This window comes from Suricata suricatta, chromosome 10 (assembly GCF_006229205.1).
Source record: "Suricata suricatta isolate VVHF042 chromosome 10, meerkat_22Aug2017_6uvM2_HiC, whole genome shotgun sequence".
NCBI lineage: Eukaryota > Metazoa > Chordata > Mammalia > Carnivora > Herpestidae > Suricata > Suricata suricatta.
Window position 1 is genome coordinate 26831192 of NC_043709.1, and position 13052 is coordinate 26844243.

At 37.9% G+C, this 13052-nt stretch overlaps 2 long non-coding RNA genes across 2 annotated transcripts; both read right to left on the reverse strand.

Moving 5' to 3' along the window:
* Positions 1 to 2710: 2710 nt before the first annotated feature.
* Positions 2711 to 9512, reverse strand: LOC115305601. Its single transcript, XR_003914878.1, has 4 exons — positions 9261 to 9512; positions 8715 to 8775; positions 6746 to 6857; positions 2711 to 2724 (listed from the first exon to the last, which is right to left on the reverse strand). It is a non-coding gene; the product is annotated as an uncharacterized LOC115305601 (long non-coding RNA).
* Positions 9513 to 9730: 218 nt separating this feature from the next.
* On the reverse strand, positions 9731 to 11603 carry LOC115305602. The gene is made up of 2 exons (XR_003914879.1): positions 11340 to 11603; positions 9731 to 10845 (listed from the first exon to the last, which is right to left on the reverse strand). It is a non-coding gene; the product is annotated as an uncharacterized LOC115305602 (long non-coding RNA).
* Positions 11604 to 13052: the final 1449 nt, after the last annotated feature.

The following is a 13052-nucleotide window of genomic DNA, read 5'->3' on the forward strand; positions in this document are numbered from 1 at the left end:
GCTTTGAAGGGCTTGGTTGTGAAATAGGAGATGCTAGTATGTATCCCGTTAATATCGCTCACCATCAAATAGAATCAATACAGAAATGGGAAAGGTAGAGTTTCAAGTTCTATAGTTTCCACCTGGAATTTCACTGGTAAATGGAAAAGCCTGGATTGATTACTCAGAAGATTAAATTGCTATTATTGCTAAACTGTTGTGGGGAGTGGATTATATATCCTTTGTAAGCATGCTCTTCTGGGGAACATGCGTGTCTTGGAAAGAGCAAGATTAAGAGTCAGAAGACTTACTCTGCTCACTGCGGATTAAGTATGACCTTGGACAAGTCACTTAATCTCTTTGTTAGCTTTCTCATCAGGAAAATAAAAGCCAGAATACTTTGTCTTTTTTGCCTACTTCACTAGAGTTTTTCAGTCAAAAGAAAACATCTGGTTATCTGTGAAACACTATATTTTTGCATTAATCATTATATTTTGTTTCATAGTAGGAATTGAGAGATTACTGTATGGTCACTTTAATGTGGTCAGTGTTTGTGCCTTGTCACATTTTTGGGATCCAAGGGACATCTGCACCCTAGGAGATGCCGCATTTTGGGAGAGAGGTTGTGAATGTACTTTACCTTTTTAGTTATACTTGGTCTCATAAAAAAATAACTGTAGCATTCTTCCTTTTGCTTAAGATTCTAAGGTGTGATTAGGAGAACAGAACTCTTACAAGGAGAACAAAGCAGATAGATAGGTTTCAATCAGTCCAAACTCTCTTATACTGTCACTCAGTGTTTACAAAAATTATAAATACAGCTGCCTTTGGGACATCTCTTTTGCATGTCTCCCAGACACTCAGTATGCCTGTAACCGAATTTCTTTCCCCTCCTTCTCAGAACACATAATATCACTGTCTTTTTCACTGCCAAACCCAGAAACCTGGAAGTCAGTTCAGATGTTTTCTTCTTGTTCAAGTCCCACATCTATACCCAACACCAATCCTGTGGATTCAATTTCCTTAATTTATTGTACAACCATACATCCCATTCTGCTTGATTCTGACCCTTAGTTTCTCATAGCCAAATTGTTACAGTAACTTTCTAACTGGCCTTTCTTGTTTTCTAGAACCAGTTCTTATAAATCATCCTCTTGAGTGATGGCAGACTCACTTCCTCAGTTGGAGATCTGACCAAATTTACCCCCTGTTCAAAATCTGGTAACGCTCTCCAGGAGCACTCAGGCCTTCCAAGTGACATATATTTGCAGATATGATTTTGATTTCTGCCCCAATATCTACCCCCAGTTGAGCCTCGTTATCCACATCCTGAAGCATGTCCTTAGTTCCGTCCATATCATGCTGTTTCACCCTTCCACACTCTCACACATGATGCGAACACAGCCTAGAAAATGCCTTTCCCCACTATAAGCCAGAAAAAACTGTTGTCTATTCTTCAAACTTCAGCTCTATTGCCATTTCTTTCTAGAAGACTTCCTGATGTCTATTCGTTTTAATGTCACTCTTCTGGGCTCTGAGAGTGCCCTGTGTACCTTGCTACTGTATTCTAGTAGTAGTAGATACTGTATGAGTCCTAATTAATTTTAATCTTGATGTTTTTGTGTGTATCCCTAGATTCTAACAGCGATGGGCACATAATCTGGTATTCGATAATTCAACTTTTTTGGCATGAATGAATCAGCACATCTAATATGGTGGCCATGCCAGAAGAGAGCATAGAAGTCATACCCTGATGGACTGAATGCAGCAAGGGAAACCAAACTGTAAAGGCGTTTCCTATAAGGAACTGAAGGAGGCAAAAGGGAACAAACTGAAAAAGAATGGGAAGCAAGGAGACCAAGAGAAGTTCAGGATAAATCTTACAAAAATAGTGTTCTAGCCAAGGCTTGCCATGTCTAGTCAGTTATGGAGAGCATCCTCAAAGTTATCAGATTGCCGTAGACACCATTTTGCAGCGTTTGAGAGCCCAGGAATAGTCAGTGCAATGACAACAGTGTGTTTCAAGAACATACAGAAGGCCCGTTTGGCTGGAGCAGAGTGATGGTGTTATGTGTTATGTGTTATATGTGTCCCCTCACATTTCATATGTTGAAGCCCTACCTTTCGTACATCAGAATGTGACTGCATTTGAAGATAGGGCCTTTTAAGAGATGATTAGGTTAAAATGAGGCCATTAGCATGGGCTCTAATCCTATTCAACTGGCATCCTTGTAAGAAGAGAAAATTTGGACACACGAGACACCAGAGGGAAAACCATGTGAGGAATATTGCCAAAAAGTGGTTATTTGCAAACCAAGGAGAGCTACCTCAGAAGAAACTAAACCCAGTGATCATGCTTGGATTTCCAGCCTCCAGATCTGTGAGTAAATAAATGTCTGTTGTTTTAGTCACCCATTCTGTGGTATTCTGTTATGCCAGCCCTAGAAAATTAATATAGAGGGGAAGAGTACTAGATATAGTCACAAAATAACAGGAGTTTGAGCAGAGGGTGTGGGGGAAAATTATGCTGTGGGGCCTTATAGTTCATTGTAAAGACTTAAGGTTTCATTCTAGTGAAATGGGGAGCCGTTGGAAGATTTGGAGTAGATGAATACTGCGTTCTGTCTTTCACTTTCATGGAGACTGGGAACTGAAAATGCAGGAGTCACACTAATAAGGTGTTCAAAGTTGTCAATTGTGTAGGTGGAAAGGGCATTGAGGGTGCTTCCTCCTTCCATTTAACAACTGAAAAAAACAATGAAGATCAAAAGTGGGAAAACAGAATCCAAAAGGGACTTGCCCAAGATGATAGAGTAATTGTGTAGCTATCCTAGAATGAAAGTCAAGTATTCAATGCTCTTCACGCCTTCATGCTTGGAGAGAGTTGCATTTGGCTCTCAAGTAAAGAATGCAAGTTTGATTGCATAATATTTTGGGGAAACTGGAGGTATTGTGTGAGCAGATGTTAACACTGGAGTGAGTTATGGTAGCCATGGAACATGCTGTGATACCCTCAGCTGCCCATCCGTGTCTCTGTGACTCAAGGACACGTAGCTTGATAGACTGGCAGGAGCAAGTGGAAATTATTCATGGGCTATAGTCATAGACTGTGTTTCCACAGATGTCCTTCATGGTGGATCATTTCACTGATAGAACAATTTTCAGAGATGACAATAGCAAAGGCTGATCTCCAAACTTTTTTCCCAACATGCTAGGACAATGGAGAATTTTGATTGTAGATTAATAAAGAATTTGTATATGTGTGTATACATATGTATAACTATATATGACATATGTAATTTATGTAATACATATACAACATATACATATGTACATATATACATATAGTATGTGTACTATATCTTATAGTTTGCATACTATATCATATATATTATATAGTATGTGTATATACTATACATATGTGTGTATATTATACATATGATAGATGACTATAACATATAGTATGTGTATTATATTATATATTGTAATGTATATATACAAGAGATAGATATCAAACTTGAAGATAAAATATGCTTAACAGTTTAAATATGTTCAATTAAGTCTGGAGGATGTTGCATAGAGGTTTTGGTTTAACTCATAATTCTGGCTCTTAACTAACTACATGAACTTGGAAGCATTACTAAACCTCACCAAGGTTCAACTTCTTCATCTGAAAAATAGGATAATAATCATGAATAACGCATAAAGTTGTGACCTAGATTAAAACAGGTACTGGGTATAAGTCTCTTAAGACCATATGGGGTCATGGTAAGTGTTCAATTAGGGTAGCTTTATTTTATTAATTTGTTTCTATTCTGCTCACTTTGGGCTTAATTTCCTCTTCTTTTTCTAGTTTTCTAAGGTGGAAGCTAAGATCATTGATTTGATCTTCCTTCTTTTCCAATGTAAACATTTAATGCTATAAAATTCTTCCTAAGTACTGCCTAGTTCCATTCCATAAATTTGATATATTTTTGTTTTCATTCAGATCAAAATACTTTCTAGTATTTTTTGTGATTTTTCTCTTTGATCCATGGGTCAATTTCCAAATATTTGGAGAGTTTTTACAGGTATATATTTCTAGTATTGAGTTATAGCTTAATTCTCTGATGGCCAGAGAACATATTTTGAATAATATTAATCCTTTAAATTTATTGAGAATTGTTTTATGGCTCATAATAATATCTGTTTTATTTTATTGAATACTCTGTGTGCCCTTGAAAATAAAGTATATTCTGATATTGTTGGATGGAGTACTTTACAAACGTTAATTAGGTGAAATTGGTTGATAGTGTTGTTCTAGTGGCCAAATACTCTATATCCTCACTGATTTACTCTCCACTTTTGTGATCAATTACTGAGAGTGAAGTATTGAAATTTCCTTTCATAGTTGGAACCATAAAATGCCAGATATTAATACAGTCACTTCAGAATTTCTTTGATTAGGGACACTTGGCTGGGTTAGTTGGTTGAGCGTGCAACTTCGCCTCAGGTCATGATCTTGCAGATTGTGAGTTCTAGTTCCACATATGGCTTGCTGCTGTCAGTGCGGAGCCTGCTTTGGATCTTTTATCCCCTTGTTTCTGCCCCTGCCCCCTTGAGCTCTTTCTCAAAAATAAACATTAAAAAAAAAACAATTTCTTTGAGTTAGAGTTTGAGTGGTTTACCTTTTGCCATTCTTTTCTTTTTAATTATTAAATTCTACATATTAAGTGGTATCTTTCAGCCATCATACAGTTGGCTTTTTATTCAATCCAACAGTATCAGTCATTTAATTCAAGTGTCTAGAACTTTTACATTGAATGTAGGCTTTAAATCTTCCATATTGTTATTTGTCATTTATTTATCTTTTATTATTTATTCTTCTTTCCATTATTTTTTGTATTAGGGGCATATTTTTATTATTCTGTTTCATTTTTACTATTGGTCGATTAGCTATAACTTTTAAAATTATTTAGTGATTGCTATGGGGTTTACAATATACATATTTATAGTATACCACTTCACACTTAAGAACCTTACAACATTGCATATATCCATTTTCTGTTTGATACTTTCTGCTTTGTTGCCATATTCTTCACTTCTACTTAAGACATAAAAATTACTATTCATTGCTTTTCTTCTTTGAAGGGCTGCCCATCTTTTAAAGAGGTTGGAAAATGACCCAAAAAATCTATTCTATGTTGACCCAAATTTTGTCTATTTCTAATATAAACCCAAGTTTCCACCTGTTGTCATTTTTTACCGGCGTAAAGAATTTTCCTTAATATTTGTTGAAGTCAACATTTGCTGGTGATGAATCATCCCCCATTTGGTTTGTCTGAAAAATTTTATTTGGCTTAATTTTAGTAAGATATTTTTACTTTTTAAAGACTTCTCAATAGAAATATTTTTTGTCTTTCAGTATTTTAGATGTCTTTCTAGTATTTTTTAGTTTGAATAGTTTCTGATGTAAGTTTACCTTCATCCTTACTTTTGTTCTTCTCTATATAATTTGCCTTTTCATCTTGTTTTTTTCAAGGAACTACAGTCTTTATCACTGTTGTTTCCCACCCCCTCTGTGGACCCCCCCCCAAGCTCATTTTGATCTTTTTTAAAACTTTTTTTCCAAAGTTCTTTTCCTGCTTAAGATTTCTTGAAATTCTTGGATCTTTGGGTGTGTTGTTCATAGTTGAAATCAAATATTGGAATTTTTAACCATTATTATTTCATTTTCATTATTATTATTCTGTTCCCTGTTTCTTTTTTTTTTAATGTTTTATTTATTTTTGATACAGAGAGAGACAGAGCATGAGAGGGGGAAGGGCAGAGAGAAGGAGACACAGAACTGAAGCAGGCTCCAGGCTCTGAACTAGCTGTCAGCATAGAGCCTGACGCGGGGCTTGAACCCACGGATGTGAGATCTGACCTGAGCTGAAGCCGGAGACTTAACCGACTGAGCCACCCAGGCGCCCCTCCCTGTTTCTCTTTCTGGAACTTGAATTCCATGTATTTTATGCCAGTAATATTGTCCCATGTCTCACTGATTTCTTGTTTGTTTTTCTCAGTCTTTCTTTCTTTCTATGTTTATTTTAGATTTTCTTTTTTGCTCTATGTCCAAATTCACTGATATTTTCTTTTATGGTGTCTAATCTGTTATAAATTCATCTAGTGTATTTTTTATGTTAGATATATTTTTCTTTTCTAGAAGTTCTATTTGAGTATTTTTATATTCTCGAATTTTCTCTTTTTTATGCTCATCTTTTCCTCTACCTTATTTAACATATAAAGAATATTTATACTAGATATTTTTACATCCTTGCTCACTAGTTTCCGCATCTTGGTCATTTCTGGGTATTTCTATATTCATTGATTTGTTCTTGGATTTATGAATTTTACTGTATTTTTAAAGTAATATTAAATTTTTTCCTGGCATGTGATTAAGTTACTTGGAAACAGTTGGATCCTATCCTGTAAGCTTTGTTAGAGTGGGTTTAGAGCAGTCTTTAGTCTAGGGCTAATTTATCCCGTCACTAAGATGGTGTCTCCATGAGAATTACACCAATGAAGTATTTTCATTCTTGCTTTTAGGATAACAAACTAATCTCAGTCCTGCATGAGCTCTAAGGGTTTTCCCATCCAACTCTTTCTGGTATTTCCACAGTCTCAGGTAGTTGCCTCCCCCGAATGCGCAGATCAAAATTCAACCAATAACTCGAGGAAACACTTCTCCATATCTGTAGAGGGCAGCTCTCCTGTGTGCAACGTTCTTCTTTCTTCTACTCACCCTTCGAAGAGTAGCCTTCTTGTTTCTTTAAATGCCCGTCTCTCTCTTCTCAACTTATCAAGACTGGCAGGCTACATTTGGATCCTCTTCTTCTTGTTCTGCAGCCTGGAAACTACAAGCAGTCAGCTGGTGAAATCACAGGGCTTTTAGGATGAACGACTTTTCTGATAGCCAGGGCTATTCCGGTTTCAGCCCTGAAAGTCTCATGTTCTGGAAGCTCTTTAAGTTCCAGGCAAACAAAAATGGTTGGTCACTCCTAGTCACATTGTTGGCTTCCCTTATTTGGGGGATCACAGCCTTGTACTACATTTGGGTCAATATCTGAAAGTTGTTAAATATATAAATACACACATGCACCCACACACATACTTCAGTATTCTAATTGTTTCAAGTTGTTCCTGTTGCTCTGTTTTGGCCAGAAGAAGAAACCCTGATTTATTTTTAGGGTCATTTATTCTTCTATGTGAAAAATTAGAGAGGACAAAAGTAAAATTGGGAAGACCAGTTGAGACCTATTATAGTGGTCTTAGATGATAATGGCTAGACACAAATGTGTGATGGCTATAGGGGGAAAAAGTTGAGATATATTTGAGAAATATGATGAATATGACAAGGTCCTAAAAAATCGATAAAAATACTTTTTATAGACTTACTTCAATAATCCAAATAACTATGAAATCAACTACTGTGATTCAGCATGTAGTTTTGCCACAAAGTTTCATGGATAAGATCCCTAGATCCAGGACGCATGCTCATTGGGCTGAGAATCTGGTAGTTTGCAAGAAACTTAGAAGGAAAGAGTTAACAATTCACAGAGGAAGTGGAGCAAAAGATTGCATTTCAGGGCATAGTGGCTGGGATATTTGAGTCTCTCCCAGTAATGGAAATTCCCATCAAGTTTATAGTGACCAGAAGGGAAGAAGAAGTAACTATGTGTCTAGGCCCAGTGGGATATGTACTTTGACATCTGATATGTTCACAGCTACTCAGGCACAAAGTTCCTACTAATCCTTACTCAGAAAGCTGGGCATGATCAAATTTATCCAGGATCAAAGAAAAGTTTATTTACATCTTCCATGTTTTCTTTCATATACTCATCAGATTCAGGTGCCCTGATTAACTGAATGTAATCAGTTGGGAATAGAGAAGAGCCATAGCCTAAGAAAGACCCAGATCAGAATATCTCTTGGGATAATAAGATAACACATGACTCTAACCGCTGTGGAAATGCCTCACAGGAAGACCAAACAAATTCAAATAAGCTGATGTCAGATCTCTCCTGAGTGAGCAGAGGGGAGAAAATGTGGGGATTTGATGGTCTGGTACAGGGGAAGGAATCAAATCAAGGCAGAAAAGAGAAAAGAGGCAGATGGCTTTGTGACTTTATCAAGGGTTTGCATTCTTAGCTAACACTGACCAAAGAGGGAGAAAAGGTGACTAGAGCATTTTTGTCATGCTTGTTTATGAATGCACATTTTTATTATGTTTTATATAAACAAATTTCTCTTACAAGGCAAATTTGTGCCCAGGTAACTTGTGTATTTGTGTTAACAAATAGCTTTTCAGTGGCAGAAATATGGGAAGATGGCACAGAACAGATCTTTTTAAAGAAAATTCTGAAGAACAAGGACTAAAATAAGCAACCTGTTAACTTATAAGACTTTTCAGGGGCCTTAGAGGAGGAACCATATCTGATGTATTCAATTAATCTCCATCACCTATCCATCATGCCTGTACATGGTATGTGTTCAGCAAATATTTACTGGATAAAAGCCTACAGTTTGGGAAATAAAAACATTGTGTGGACATAGCATTGGAAATGCTATATCCAAAGTCCCTTTTTTTGTAAACTCAAAGCACATATTAATCTGTTAAAGATTCCTAAAAGAACTATAGTAACTAAACCTCTTTAATTTTTTGAGTCAACTAGGCTTTCACCAATATCTTTGAACTGTTTTTTAGGGAATACCTGTTAACATCCTGCAGAAATTCTGCTGTAATCCCGTACATTTTTCAGGAAGCAAAGCTGACTGTAAAGATAAGAATTTGAAGAGATGATTGTGACTTCTTTACATCACACCCTTGTTATATTGAACCCATACACACACACACACACACACACACACACACACACACACTATATAATATCTTATATTACAAATTATATATGTTATATATTTTTAATTTAAAAAGTATTCTATACATAGGTATATGTATTTTTATAATATATACATATTTTATAGAGCAAGTATTCAAGTTAAACTTGTTTATTGTCTGAGTTGGACTTGGTAGGTAACACATAGAAAGCAACTTTTATTTTCCTTCTGCCCCTCCAAAACTGATATTCATCTCCAACCCCCAGGTTCCACTAACCAATAAAACTCTGGGACGTTCTCCATTGGCTTTTCTGGTTACCAACAGGGGATAAATGAAAACAAAACAAATCCCAAAGCCCTACTTTTTTTTTTAAGGTAGTGAAAAGTTTGGTGCAGTAGAAAGTCTAATCCACACGAACCTTAGCCATCTCCTCTCACAGCTCTGTTATCACTTGTGTTGGAAATCTGGGAGTAGGAGAAGGAGGCAGGTTGATTTCTTTACTTCCTTCCCTTTGTGTTGTTGCCCTCTTCAGTGGCTGTGATTTATGTTTTCTCCAGAGACAGGGAACATTGGGCAATCAAGGGAAGATAGAAAAGTGGAGTAAACCTGAGCATGTTATTATGATTTTTTAAATTTTGGGAAGAGGGGGGAGAGACAAGGAAACACAGATTCCAAAGCAGGCTCCAGGTTCTGAGCTGTCAACACAGAGCCTCACATGGGGCTGGAACTCATGAACCATGAGATTATGACCTGAGCCGAAGTTAGAGGCTTAACCGACTCAGCCACCCAGGTGCCCCTGGGTGTTATTATAAACCTGCTGTGACCCTCTGAATGTAGTGGACTCTGAATGTAGTTTGACTTTGCTCTCATGGGACATTTGGTAAGGTGTTTTTTTTTTTTTTTTTTTAAGATATCTCCCTTTGTCTACATTATAGGGCATCTAGCAATAATTGTTCTCCTGACTGTAGTTATGCCTTCTCAGATTAACCAGTTATGTCTTCTTCATCCTCTTGGCTTTTAGTGGTACATCCCCACTAATGGGGTCATGTCACCCTTCCAAACAATCTCTCCCAAGATGACCCAATCTACCTTTCTTAAATAGGGTCCTTATTTGCCCCACCAAATTCTTGAAGTGCTAATTATTCCTAATATATCTTGATCTTAGACCCTAGAAAAAAGTAGTTCAGGCCACAGTCCTGTGTTTTCAAGTATGAGTTGACATGTTGCCATGTCTCATAAAGTCCAGAAGATATATATCAAGCTCTCCCAGTGGTTTCATAGACATACTTCTCTTTTGGTTTGTGTTAAGGAAGAAACACATCTAATGGCATGGAGAATGAGGATGGGGACACTTACTAAATTGATTACAACTTCTAAATAATCCTCAGTGCCAGCTTTCCTAAAGTCATGCTTGATAGGTTAGAGATTGCCAGTGTGATAATATGGGTGGAACATGTCCATAACCTCTTAGCAGGTCCCTTCATAGGTAAGCTGCCATCTAGTTTTCTGAGACTCCTTGGCACCAGCTATATGGGGCCTCTTCTAAAACACTTAGGCAAGAGAAATCTCCCCATTTATTTTTTCACTGCAGGTGACTTGATATACTCAATCCACACTAATATTTTTTTATGAGAAATGAGCAAGAGGAACAAAAGCCGAAGTAAGAACCATCCAGGAGTGTAACCACCAAGTCTTAATCATGTTTTTTATAATGCATAAAGCCTACAAAATAAGAGAGAAAAAAATGGAAAGTATTAGTTTTATGCACCAATTATTAGCTTCATATGGTTAGTTTTACAGCCATTAGAATGTGGATGGAGATTGAATATCGCTTGTAAAAGGCTCACTCTGCTCTACTGCCCAGTTCATGGCCATCAGACAACAAATTAATTTCCCCTATAAATACTTACCCATGCTAGGGCTTGTTCTCATCCTTTGGCTTGGATTGTGTTTGACATTTACAACAATACCCTTGTTTACCCAGCCATTTTCCGTTGTCAGTCCTGGTTCCAATTGAGCCAAAACACATTAAGACCATCAGAAATGATACTAGAGTTGGGAGTCCCAGTTATAAAAAGAAAAGACAGTTCATCCTGAATGTCATGTTCAGGCATCCCATCTCCACATAAAAGGGACATGGAAAGCACATTGCCCTCATATGATATGCTTGGCTTTGCCTACTCAGTGCCTCTTTAAAAGTTGATTAGCTCCCATCATTTAAAAACTAAGAGTTTTAATGTCAAAATTCTGTTTAATTTCTCTTGAAAGCTCATTTATTCAGGTAACAATGTCCTACTTCTCCACATGACAAGCAGCTGGATAGCAGCAGACCACTCTCGAGCAAGCCTGTGCTTCCCAGTTTGCCCACAAGCCTTACCCACTGGGATTCTTGCCGCCCCCTAAAGACAGAGTTCTGACTCCTGCTATTGTCGAAGTTTGGAGAAATTTTTCACACCTTAGCCCATTCCGTTTTCAAAGACAGGCAACCCCAACTTACCCCAAAACGCCTTCTTTGATCTGAATGGCTGAGACAATCCCTCAACCCCCCGATTGTTTCAAAGGTTATTTGGTTTCTCTCTTCTATTCTCTGCCAGCGCATTCTTTCCCCAGAGAGTTTGTTTTGTTCTTTTGCTTTAAAAAGGAAAACAAAGTGTGACTACACATCTATTCTCCAAAGACCACAGCTCTTCAAGGCTGAGAGCCAGATGCCTGATTTGTTTTCCATCCAGAGCTGTACATACAGAAAAAGTCATCGACACAAGGCCATTCTGCTTTTGACCTTCCTAGGGCTGAATGCACAGCCAGTCAACACTGGAGCTGAAAATAGAACCCAGGACTTTCAAATCATTGTTCTGCTTGCTGGGCCATGCTTCCTCCCATAAGAACTTGGTTAAACAACGTCCTGTTTTGCAATAGCAGAAATCATAATATACGTATGAGAAACTAAACACAGAAGAAACATAGGTCTCACTCTCGGGAGAGATGGCACGGTGGCATAAGAGGAGTGTGAATTCATTTCTAACACTGCAGCTTACGGATTGGGTGCACTCAAGAGATGTGTGTTGAATCATCGACTTTGTAATGTGTGGCATTTTGAACAGGAGTTCTCACTGAGTGCCAAGAATGTATTTGCTTGACAACCCACGGAGAGGAAATTTAGGATGTTAGAAAGGTTATCATGAAAATGACTGAGCTGGTATATAAAGATGGTCACGGACCTGGAATCTGGGTGTGAGTTTTCAGCAGAGGGTATCAAGTGTCATGGGAAAGGAACGTGAGGTTTGGTAACACTGGAATTCTTAGGTTGGTGTCTGAGTAATAGGAGGGCTGGAAGTAGCGGATACTTTTCCAAGCTCCCGGGAAGAGTTCAGAACTCCCTCTTCTGTGCCACCATTGTGAAGAGGGCTTCCCTTTCTTAGGGCTTATCACACTGCATTGGTTTTCAGTGAGCTCCTTGAGGGCAGGACCTGTGTGCTTTTCACTGCCCCTATGTCTAACACGCAGCCCTTCCTGGGAGACAGCAAAGCAGAGCCTGAAACCAGGCTGAGTTGGAGTGTGGGATCTACAATCTGTCAGCTGTGAAACTTTGGATAAGTGACTTTACTCTCTGTGTCTCAATTTTCTCATTTGTAAAACAGAGATGGTAATAATTGTTCTCACCTCAAACAGTCATATGAACACTAAATGAGTTACTACTTAGGAAGTTGTTAGAAGGATACTTAGTACATAATAAGCATTCATTAACTGTTAGTTATTAGAGGCCAGCCATATATCATTTATAAATGGATAGTGTAGCTAACAATATTGGATAGTTAGAATATAGCAGGTGACTTACTTTGTGTGGATGACTCCATGAAATTCTTTTTTAAAAATAAATGTTTAATCATTTTTGAGAAAAAGAGTGTGAGCAGGGGAGAGGCAGAGAGAGAGGGGACAAAAGACTCAAGGCGGGCACTGACAGCAGTGATGCGGAGCTCAAACTCATGAATGTGAAATCATGACCTGAGCTGGAGTCAGACGCTCAACTGACTGAGCCACCCAGTGGCCCGTATTCCATGCAGTTTTAGAAACAGGTGCAGGTGACAGCTATTCCAGTGGCTACATATTGCAGATGAGGCACTGGGGCACAGAAGGGTTGAGTAACTGACTAAAGGCTACATAGCCAGTGAGTGACAGAGGAAGGATTTGAAACTATGTGGTCCAATACCAC